This window comes from Cinclus cinclus, chromosome 12, assembly GCF_963662255.1.
Source record: "Cinclus cinclus chromosome 12, bCinCin1.1, whole genome shotgun sequence".
Taxonomy (NCBI): Eukaryota; Metazoa; Chordata; class Aves; order Passeriformes; family Cinclidae; genus Cinclus; species Cinclus cinclus.
In genome coordinates this window covers 10,244,107-10,256,368 of record NC_085057.1, presented here as the reverse complement: position 1 = coordinate 10,256,368, position 12,262 = coordinate 10,244,107, and positions in this window count along the sequence as shown.

Sequence of the window (12,262 nt, the reverse complement as noted above, 5' to 3'; positions counted from 1 at the left end):
CACTCATTTCTGTTTCTCCCCACAGTCTTCTGCTTTTGAAGACTGTTTCGTTCAGCAAGGGAAAAAAAATAATAATAAGCTTGGTATTCCTTTTTTCATCTCCATGTTGCCTCACAACTGGACTTTCTTTCCAGCAATTATACCCTCAGCCAAGAAGAGTGGAATTTTACAGCTTTCTTCAGTATTCTGTCTAAAAATGTGACTTTTTTTCCTTCCCAGTTTTCTCCTATAAAATGGCATTTCTTGGATGACTAGGAGACATTTCTCAAATATAAATCTTGATTTATTACTTCAGTTAGCCCTGGTCACAGACTTAGTTGGGTTGCTGGGCCACACAAGCTCCCGTGTCACCACTGGGCTGTGTTCAGGCTGCTGGAGACTGCTGCATGGCTCATCAGGCTGCATTCCCATCATGGGATATTGATACCCACCCGCTGCAGCTCAGGGATGCATAAAGGAATATGCATCCTCTAGCCTTTCTCCTCTGTGAGACAGTGGTGGCTAGCATGGTTTAAAATAATTATCTGGAGATATGTGCATAGACAGAAAGAGGTAGTACAGAACCGATACATAATCAATACTTTTTACATTATAAATCTGAGGGTTTAGAGGCAGAAAACAGCAGGAACTTCCTGGTGCTGGTAAAGGTAGAGAAGGAGACATCGCTTCTCTTTGGTTTTCCTTTACGTGGTATTTGAAGGAAAGTGAGCTTTGTTGTCTCCTAGGCCAGGCCAAACTATTTCTAGATAGTTGCATTAATTTTGCTCTAATTTCCACCTCCTTCTCCTTCTGATACAAAGTTCTGGGAAGTCCAGATATTTTGTGTGCACCAGTGGTACTAAGAAAAATTAAAAGTGCCATCTTCTGTCTTCTTTTTCTCATCACCTCCCCTTGTTACAGGCACTCACCACTCAGTTGCCATTGCCTTTGGGGCAGTTGTTAAGCCAGGCTACAATCACAGACTTTCCCTCTTCCTGTATGGAAACAACCCAGAAGAGAAGAGCAAAAGCAGTGTGAAGACCTGGTGTTTGTAGTGGGACACCTCTCTGTCTGCAGCACAGAGTCCTTTGTCAAACCAATCTTTAGAGAAATAAAAACAACCTAAACCCCCACGCTTCTCCAGCACTGATGAGAACTGTCTGCAGGTTCTACCACCTACTAGAGTGCCAAGGGTGGTATTTACGTTGCTTTCTATTGCTTGAGCCTTTCCACTCTCCATCTGCCATTAGATGGCAGCAACTGAATGCGAATGAGGCTCTGCAGTTCCTGTTTATCCTGCGGCTTGTGCAGGGATTTCAAGCTTTTCACTTCTAGGTCAATGGTTCAAATCTGGCCCAGGTCAGGAGGGGCCAGAGATCTTCATAATCCGACAGCTGCTCAGCATCCTCTGTGAGAGCAGTTTGTGCATTTTGTGCATTTCTGTTTCTGATCTTGTCGACGAGTGCCCTTCTCATCACTGGCACTAATTGGCACCAGTGCTTGACACGCCAACAGAGTTGGAAGATGCTCCAAAGAGACTGAATTCTCCTCCCTGAACTCCATGTGACTGGACAAAGGGGAGCACTCATCCCTGTGCACAAGCCTGTCCTCGGTAATGATGCCAGAAGAATGTGCTGGCCCCATTCCTCCTCTAAGCGAGTAATTGCCCAAAATTATCTCATTCCAGACAGTATGGTGACAGTTGGGGTCTTTCAGCAGATAAAATTGATTTTTTATTAATTTGAGATATGATATTCAGATAGAGTAGTGATGGCGCAATGAAATCCTGTCAAACATGTTGTAATACCTATGTTATTTACAGCCTCTCTAACTGCGGGGACAAACTCCATCCAGAACTGCCTTACAAAGTGACCTAATTTGGAAAAGAAAACAGATACAGAATTTTCTCACATTAGAGGACACCTCACTGTGTCTCCTTCCCTTACAAATTTAAAGCCCTATGAAGGACTGGAGCAACTGATACTCTCCAGAGAAACCCGTGAGATAAGAACTGAGCCTAGCAAGCATGTGATTGTGATACAGTTCAAGCCCGTGTGTGTATCACTCAGCTTGTTCTATAAAGATTTGAGAAGCATGTCACTACGTAAATCCCTCTGGGCAGCTGGGCTCCTCTCCAACACACAGATTTCCCTTGCTGCTAATGAATCAGCCTCTTTTGCTAACTTACCTCCAAAGCTCGTTTACTTGGAAACCAAGGGAGCTTAGGGAGCAGGGCTCTCTCCCTGCATAACAATGACCTATTTTAGATACTTCTCCTCACGAGGTCACGGAGAAGGGGCACCAAAAGAGTGCTTCTATCCAAAAGACATTCGCTGGAATCAGTCCTGAACAATGCCAGCCATTTCCATTTTGAGACCTGACATTTCATGGTGCCAGTGCCACCACACAACAGAAAATGCCAGTGTGAGCCAGGGATGGGATCCAGCCACCTCATTCCAAGGACACATATCCAGCCCCTCTGCACACGTGGGTATTATTCTCCAAACAGCCCCTTCCCATGGAAACTGGTAACCCAGAATAGAAATGCAGGATGGCAGATGAGGCCAAGGGCATGTTTCACACATCTGGGCATATTTACATCACTGGCCTCTCTCAAGTATCATGAGCAATACAGTAAGGAAAACACAGAGGTGTGTTAGGGAATCTGTCCTTCCTCACCAAGCTCTGAGGTGCTAGCCATGCTGGATTAGCAGCACAGCTTACAGGACTGCATGGAAGGGGTACCTGGTAGCCCCACAGGAAATGCTTGGAAAGAGGAAATGTTTCATGTGCCATCTTGCCTCCAAGATGTGGGCTACTGCCCGAGCTTGGGAAGAATTGAAGCGCTTTGTGATTTTCCCACAGTTAGTACCCTGAAGCAAAATGGGAGGAACAAACAGATTATAATGTATTCATCTTGTATTTTATTTAACCCAAACCTCACCAATCTGATTACAAGGCTCAGGGCCCCATCTATGATTGATATCCTGCAAGGCAAGAGAGGACCATTGTCCTGTGTAACTCAAAGCACACAACATGTCCTTAGATTAGCTCCTGGTTGAACTGGAGCATTTCTGCTAGAAATTCTGTTAGAATGTCTTTATGAGGTTAAATTTGAGCATTCAGCCCCTGAATGCAGTTACATCTTTATGACTGCATAAGATCATTTGCAAGCTGCCCTTTCCCTTCTTGCCATTCTTCTTGAGTCCCTCACATTAGAACAAGCAGATTAGCTTCCCCTCACTCCTGTGGGTCTCCCCAAAATTTCCCCTATTTAACTAATCTTCCAAATAGTGTGCAAAACAACGGGGCCCAGTACTGGTCAGTAGTGCTGAATCCAGAGAGAACCAAACTCTGCACTGGCAGCAGAGTTTGTTTGTCAAACCACTGACCATTTTAGCCCTGCTAGACCTTTAAAGACTGGCACATTGGCCCATGGATTTTCATAACTAAAGTGCTGGTTGTGTGCCTGTGCAGCAGGAGACTGCCAGTGTGTTACAGTGTCACTTCAGCCCATCCATAATAGATCTCTGCCTGTAACCTGTCAGCCTAACTGGATTAATTTGAAGGGACCTGTTTCTCCTAAATAAATGTTCACTGGTGTTAATTACCCAGTTATTTTCATTCATGAGTCACCTCTGAGATCTTCCATTATTTTGACTAAACACTGTCACAAGCAGTGACACACAGCACAGTCTTTTTTCCATTCTCCTGGAACATTCCTGTGCTTTGCTGCCCCTGCAGGGTAGATTTCTCACCACCACCGACAGCTCAGGCTACTGAGTAACAGGGAGAGAAAAAAAAATAAAATCAGTGTTTTCACAGAATTACAGAACGGTTTGAGTTGGAAGGAATCATTAAGATCATCTATTTCCAACCCCCTTGCCATGGGCAGAGTTTTTTCTAGTTACCAATAGGTAGTTACTCAGTCTGCTTCATCTTCCAAGTTTACTCATGGCAACATCAAATATGCTCTGTTCAGTTAATGCTATTTTTAGTATTAAAAAGGGAGTCATCTTCCTGACCCCTGAAAATTCATTTAGATACCATGAAGAATAATTATTCTTAGTCATCTCAGTGTGTTTAATTTAGCATAACTGCACCTTTGCTAGGAAGCAGGATGACTGTATTTATGCTAAGCACTACAATTAGTTCCCTGTAGTTCACACCAGAGAATGAGGTAAAAGCTGTACTCAGTATTTCTCAGTTTCCCAGTTTGTAGTGATCACTTCAAGATACCTTGCAGAACCATTCAAGAATACTTACACTTGCAGTGCTCTGGTGTAGGACACAGCATCATAATAGGTTTTTTATGTGCTTGAGTACGATGGAGGTGGCAGTAGGAAATCTTTCTGCTGGGATATAGCAGCTCCAAATGTAGGTAATGAGTATAATTTCTTCCATTCATTTCTGCCTGGAAATGATACCTTAAAGTAAGGCAGTGATCCTTCTACTCAGTTTTTTTTTTATAGCTCTTAAAATAAACCATCTTTCAAAAACACTCAGTTTTGCGGAAACTTGGATACTATTTAATATGTTTGGAGCTGTGTCACTGCCCCCAAGGAAGACGAACAAAGCAACCTTTCCCTACAGATAAATGCCTCTTGCTTAAGAGGAATTAAATATAGACACTTATTCCTTAGGGCACAGCTGTACTGAATTGAATTTTACTAAGTGACTTAAAAATGCTCATTTTGAAATGTCATTCTGTTTTGTTAGGGTATTTCCTCAGGAATCAGTTTCATTCTTACCTTTTGCTGATCTGTATTATGAATTGTTGCCTTTGATTTCTTAGCTGTTTGCTGCTGCAAATACCAACAAACTTTCCTCTCTGAACTCTTTCCAGAAAAGCTGAAGCTTTCTTGAATAAGGATCTGGGAAATCCAAACAATATTGTTTACCAAAACAAAATATGCAGTGAAAGTGTCCCAAAGATCACCATAAGAAATGGCCTCAAGCTTGGCAATCTTAGCAGAAAACTCTAAAAGGACTGTGTAGAGAGGACTATGAAGTCTGAGCATGGACACATTCATTACCAAAAACAGGCTTTTGAAAAGCATAGTTATAGCCATAGGCTTTCTGGGGCACCTTTTCAAAGGAATTTTCTAACAAGGCAGGTGCATTTTGTGTACCCTGTTTCAAGACTTGCCAAATTAATATGGAAACTGCATGTAGTTATTATGTAAATGTATTTTAATCCCCAGACAAATTCAAAACTTCCATAAGGCAGCATTTAGACCTTTTGGAAAGGTCTTTTAGACCATGGGGGGCACCAAGGTCTGGCCACACACCTCTGTCAACACCCTCAGTCTGTGCTCTTTGCTTAGCCAGCCCTTGGTCACCTGGGGGACCAGTGTCCTACCACTGCCATGGAACAGACACACACAGATGTCACACATCACCTTCTAAGAGCAGAATCTGCCTGTGGCTTGGGTGGCAGGGAAGACATTTTAGCAGCATGAAAAAACCAGAGTCATATTTCTTCCAAGGGTCCTTGAGCAATTTACGAGCTTCCTCAAGAACAGTTATTTGTTAAATAGTATTCTGAAAAGTTGATAAATGTTACACAAATGTCCTGATGCTGCTGTTACTAGGACCCAAAAGGCAGATTATGGAACCAGACTCAGTCCCCTTCAAAGTGCAAATACTGAGGGTTTTTTCTCCCCATCATTTACCATGCACTCACATGATGCTTCCCTGGCTGTAGTCCTGCACACCTTCAAACTCTTGCTCACTGCATCATTTATTTGTGCAAGTCCTAATCTAACAAATTCTCCTCTCTGAAAACCAACAGCAACAACTTTTTCAGCACTTTCAGTTCTATTTCAGTCATGACTTTTCTTCTTTTTCTCCCATATACCAAGGAAAGCACCCAGTTTCTTTTCCCCATCAATGTGTTTTTCACAGGCAGGAGAAAGGGACGTTGCTCACCCTGCAGCTGTGTTCAGAGCATGTCACCCACAGGCTGAGAGAAATAAAGGGGAAAACTTGTGTCCCTGTTCTGCAGCTGGGCTGCAGCATGTCAGCCTGGTCCTGTATTTAGTAGGTTTGCAGCTGCCTGTTACTCAGATCCACAACACAGGCTGATCAGGCTCACTGGGGCTGTGCCAGGCTCTCCTGAAAAAAAAAAAAAAAAGTATTTATTTATAACTGGCTTATGAGATGGAAAAGTGGTTTCTATATTTAATAGAAAGTGTTCCCAGCAGATTAACCCTGGTAGTATTAGGTTTGGGGACTTGTTTAGTTCTATTTGAGCATTAGCTACTATACTTATCATATTTCCAGGTCCAGTCCTCCACAGAGTGGAGTCCCATAGCAAAAGTTTTACTGCTTAGAGAGAGGATAGTTTATTCTCAACATGTCAGCAGATCCAGACAGAATTGTAAAGTCAAGAGGAAAGGATGACAGTAATTTTCAAGGTTTTTCTGAGTTCTTACTTTATATTTGGAAAAGAGAATTGGTGTTTGAATACACTCGATGCTTTGTGCTGCAGCCACTGGTACAACATGAGCCCTTGTCCTGTGATCCTCTGGTAAGATCACTTCTGCCTTTTGAGGCCAAATTCAAGGACACGTTCCCACCTAAACAGCAAGTTTAGAAACACTGCATAAGATCTTCTACGGGGATGTCCAGCTCAAAGTAAGTTTGACCATGTATTTCTCAGTAGCTCCATTCAGTGAGGCAGTGAGTGCAGCAGCTGCAGTGCCCATGTGCAGAGAACAGCTGGATGCAGGCAGAGTGCACTCACAGATGCTTCTGGAGCTGCCCTGCCAACATCTCACCGTGTCTCTGCAGTCTCTTGCCACTGTAGCACAAAGGCAAAAGACATTGTGAGAGAAAGGGTGTCAAACTTGGGTGCAAACTGAAGGAAAGAAATTCCTTACAAAGATAATCTCTGAGTTCCAGCCTGGGTAGATTACATTATTTTCATTTGCATCACCATTTCTTCTTCAAAGGTATGCAATGCATGATCCCTCTCCCCTGCTGTGAGCTGCTGTGCCAGGCTGTGAAAAAAGCACTGCTGTAACATTCAGTTCCAGACATGGGTACATTCCAGGAGCAGGAGACACTATTTCTGTGCGTTTCCTTCTACCCTGTCCAGCTGAGCTTATTTTGAAAGTGACTTTCTATTTGCGAGAGACTTTGGAGATACTTGGCTAAAACGTAGACATAGATCTCCCTTTCCAACTTAGGCTGCATTTCTCCTGTAGTGCATTAAGGAAACTGAAACACAAGGAGATTTAATTAAACTCACACAAAGCTACAGACATATCTGTAGATGACTCCAAGTAGAAAAAAACTCTGTAACCTCTAGATTTTATCACTTTCCATTATTCTCTAACCTCTTGTTCTCTAGTCCCTTCTCCCTAATAATAAGGAACATCTTTCCAGACTCAGACTCTAATCTGGAATGTTCATATACCCCACCACACAAAGAGATCTCATCCTGATATGGCAAGCCCAGATACTCTGTCAAAGTAGTTTAGAATTCGGATTACATGCAAGTGTGTATATATGTAGCATTGCAACATCAGAGACAAACATAATACTAGGAAATCTTGTTTGGTTTTTGATTTTTCTTTTCATTTGCAGCCTGGACAAAGGGAAAAGACTGTATGTTCTTGCTTGTGTGCCACCACTCATTTGGTGCAGGGAAATTCTTGGTTCCTGAATGCAAGAAGTGCATGGTCAGAGAGGGGTCTGCCCGTGGGTGTACAACCCATGTGCTGCCCCCCAGTCTCATACCAGAATGCTGAGAGCAGCCATCACATGCCTTGGCTTTTCAAGAACCTGTACCTACAAAATTACTCAATCCCCTACACACCCCTGGCCACAACGAGAGCCATTGCTTGCCTGTATCAGCAGTGAGAGGTTTGTATGAAATGCAGAGCCCTACTGGTTCAGAAACAATGAGCAGCCAGAGCACATGATATATGCTAAGTAGCTCTTCAATCTGTTTACCAAAAGCTTTGATATGATTCTGAAGGATATTGGCAGTGCTGGGCACTTCAGAGGCAGTGCAGCACAGCTGTTGAAAAAGCAGCTTTGGAGGAGGCAAAGTAAAACTTGCATTTGCATGTGCTGCTTGTTTGAGCAGCATTTTAGTCTCCTGTGTCTCAGTCTTCTCATGTATGCTACCAGGATAATTGCAGTTAAGAACTGAGCACAGTCTGTGGTAAGGCTTTCTTAAATATTTGGGTGATAAAAGCTGCTGAAAACATTTATGGATTTTCATTCCATTAGTAGTTAGCTTCTGCCACAAATAGGACCCAAACCAGCTTTGATATCTTAAGATGAGATCTATTTTTGTATCTGTGTGTTAAGCAAAAGACCAGAGTCCTTGAAATGACAGATAAACAGGTTTCTCTGTGTCGAGAGCCAAGCTGCTAAAAAGAACCAATCTGCTGAGCACCATGTGTTTAATGTTCTCCTGTGCCTCAAGAGACAGACACTGCTGAATGGACACTGCCTTGCCTTGCCTGGAAGATCTGACCTGGCAGCAAAGTGGTTTGGAGTAATGAGAGCCATAATAAGCATGTGAGCCCTGAGCTTTCCATATTTGTGGGGTGTGTGGAGCCTGTGGAAGCACTGTCAGTAGTACATTACATCCTGTGACCTGCCCTGTAATAATATCACTGAATGGACGGTGACATTAAGACCATGGGTAAATGTTTTGTAGTGTGCACTCCAGGATGAAGGTAATAATTTAATGAGCTTTTGAAGAATTTGCACCCTTCCAGAAAGCTCTGGGAATGAGCTTCAAAAAAACTTCCTTCCCATCTATAACACTATCACTCTAACTGAACAAATGCCGTGTCACAACTACCAGACAGTCTTGTGTACAGGTGCAAAAAGGACGTTGCTGAAGCTCTCCTTACTTTTCAGATTACTATATAAGAAAATATACCTCATTAACTTAAACTGGAAGAGCCCTCAAAGCCACTTACAGTTTTTCCAAGCAAAGTGACTTAAAAAAAGGTAAGTGTTCCAAATTTCCACAAATAGAGCACTTCCTAAAACGTCTCTTTAATACTACAGACAGTCACTGTCTTGCCACTGTCAGAATCTAGTTATGTCTGCAGATGTACTGCAACCTCCCTTCTCCTCCCCTGTGCACTTAAACATCCTTTGGGATTTTTTGCTTTATTTTGTTGTTCATTAATACATTAGTTAAATTACCTATGTTGAAATGCTATCGAGCACCTAGAAAGACGGGGTAAATTTGGCTTCAGTTTAGGAAGAACTTTCAGATTACAGAGAAAAAAAAGTATTGGGCCAGCATGCCTCCAATAATTGACATCTTTACAGGCATAAACATCTATACACAGGTAGCTGCAGCAGAGGATGGATGAGAAGGCTTTTAGAGTTGCCTTCCCACTCCACAGTTTGTTAATTAGCTGTGATAAACATCAACTATCCACTTTCTGAAAGTAATGAGGTATAAGCAACTAGAAGTACATCCTTTGGTATTCTATAAATTGCAGTTAAATGAGTTTCATTCTCAGGCACTCAATTGAGTTCCTCTGGTTTACTGAGCTACTGCACATCAGCTGAGCTACATAAATCTTTGCTTTTCATAGATAAGGGGGGAAATGTAAGCTGTGAGCCCTGTTAACTCAGATGAGTAATGCCTAAAGCCCCTGACTGCATATATCAAAATTGAAACAGGCTGGATCATACCCATTAAACATTAGGAAGGCTAGAGACCCAGGGAACAAATCATCAAACCCATCTTAAACACATCTCTTCAGATGGGACTCAGTAAAAGTGCTCATTGTTCTCTGCTGGCTACAAAGGAATCTGCCTTAAACACTGATTCTTAAAGTAAACAGACAACATGAGTTTTGGAAGAAATATTCAGCACTAAACAAACCCTAGTAACACTGCCCACCTCTCTGCTTGTACATGGATGTGCTGGTTTTGGTTAAACAAGGACAAGGAGGAAGGCTTTTTTTCTCGGACTGCAGCGAACACAAGATCCGAGTGGCTTCAGGGCTCATGCCTGTGACTGAGGTGGATTTCTTCTCATCTGGTTAACTACTCCTTTGGCAGAACTGCTTATCTCAGCCCTGCAGCTATGCAGGCAAGTTTGCATTCACAGGAACACTGTAAGGGCCTCTCAAGGGAAAGCTGCCCAGCATTTTCCCACATTACACCCTTAATCCTCGAAGTTCACACTAAGTGCCTCAGCTCACTGCTCTTTTGCGCATGGCAATGGATTCCGTGCAAGAAGGCACTGAAATATGAGTGTTTAGCATTCCTTTTCTGATGTTGAAAACGTGATCCTTTTAGAGCAAGGAAAAAGTAAAGTCTCTGGTGAGATACTGATATGGCTTGGTAGAGTTTCCCAGAGTAAAATATAGATCACTTGCTCTTCCTTGTCACACAGCTGTTTTGATGTCCAGTATCTGCCCAGTATCCTGCCCTGTCCCAGACAGCAAAAAGTTCACTATCTCTGTCTACTGACAGTCCATCCTCTCCATAAGCTACAAACATTTTCATAACATGTTCTTTTTCACATGTTACTTCTCCTTTACCTATGCCCAAAGAAATTAATCCTCACGCTGAAAACTCATCAGAAGATTAAAGCTTTTGGAAATGGAGAGCAAAGTTGGAAAGGGGCAGACTAGCAGTGTTGCAGGGCAGGCGGGATGTCAGCCCTGAGCTGCAGTCACAGCCAGCATTGTCACATGGCAGGCATACACACATGGAACATTGTCACACAGCAGGCACACACCCACACTGACCATTGTGACACACACACCGAGCATTGTCACACACACACACTGAGCATTAGCACACACACACACCCCCCGAGCATTATCACACACACACACACACACACACACTGAACATTGTCATGCACACACACTGAACATTGTCACACATACTGACCATTGTCCCACACACACCAAGCATTGTCATGCACACACACTGAGCATTGTCACACACACACACTGAGCATTATCACACACACACACCAAGCATTGTCACACACACACACTGACCATTGTCACACACACACACCGAGCATTGTCACACACACACTGAGCATTGTCACACACACACACTGAGCATTATCTCACACACACATACACTGAGCATTGTCACACACACACACTGAGCATTATCACACACACACACCAAGCATTGTCACACACACACCGAGCATTGTCACACACACACACTGAGCATTATCTCACACACACACCGAGCATTATCACACACACACTGAGCATTGTCACACACACACTGAGCATTGTCACACACACACACTGAGCATTATCTCACACACATACACTGAGCATTGTCACACACACACTGAGCATTATCACACACACACACCAAGCATTGTCACACACACACACTGAGCATTATCACACACACACCAAGCATTGTCACACACACACTGAGCATTGTCACACACACACCGAGCATTGTCACACACACACACTGACCATTGTCACACACACACCGAGCATTATCACACACACACTGAGCATTGTCACACACACACTGAGCATTGTCACACACACACACTGAGCATTATCACACACACACACCAAGCATTGTCACACACACACACTGACCATTGTCACACACACTGAGCATTGTCACACACACACCGAGCATTGTCACACACCGAGCAGGCACACAGTGTGCCCAAGGGCCGAAGCTGCTCCACAGCTAGTGCAGGGCTGGCTCTGGCTCTCTGTGCTCCCAAGCACAGCCACTCAGTGTATTTTGGGACTGCGTGTGGCTGACAGTCACTCAAATTTGGCCACAGTGCAAGTGCAAAAGGAATAGAGGTGGTTGCAAGAAGCAGCTCTTTTTTCTTTCCATCTCCAACCTCTGTGTATTGACATGAAGAATAAAATTATCACCTTAATACAAGGGTCTTCTTCAGACAGAGAAACCTGACCTGTCCCCAGGCAGGACAACGTTGCCAGATTAGAATGACTACAACCAGCCACAGACAACACTGGTTTTGGCAGAGGTCCTCATAACACATTCCCATTAAGGACTTCCCCCCTCACCTCATTCATTTCCCAACAAGTGAAAGCCTGCTATCAGAGGGACATTAATGGCTAAAGGGATAAATGTCCTTCAGAGCATAAAATTCATTACATGCTTCCAGAAATTATGGGCTAACCTGCTAAACCATTTGCAGTGAGAACATCTAATAATGGAGTTGTGTATCCCACAGGGGTGGAAGATGGGGCATGAGACCATAACATTTCTCCCAATGGCTGAGAACAAGACACTTCAGACAACATTTTTG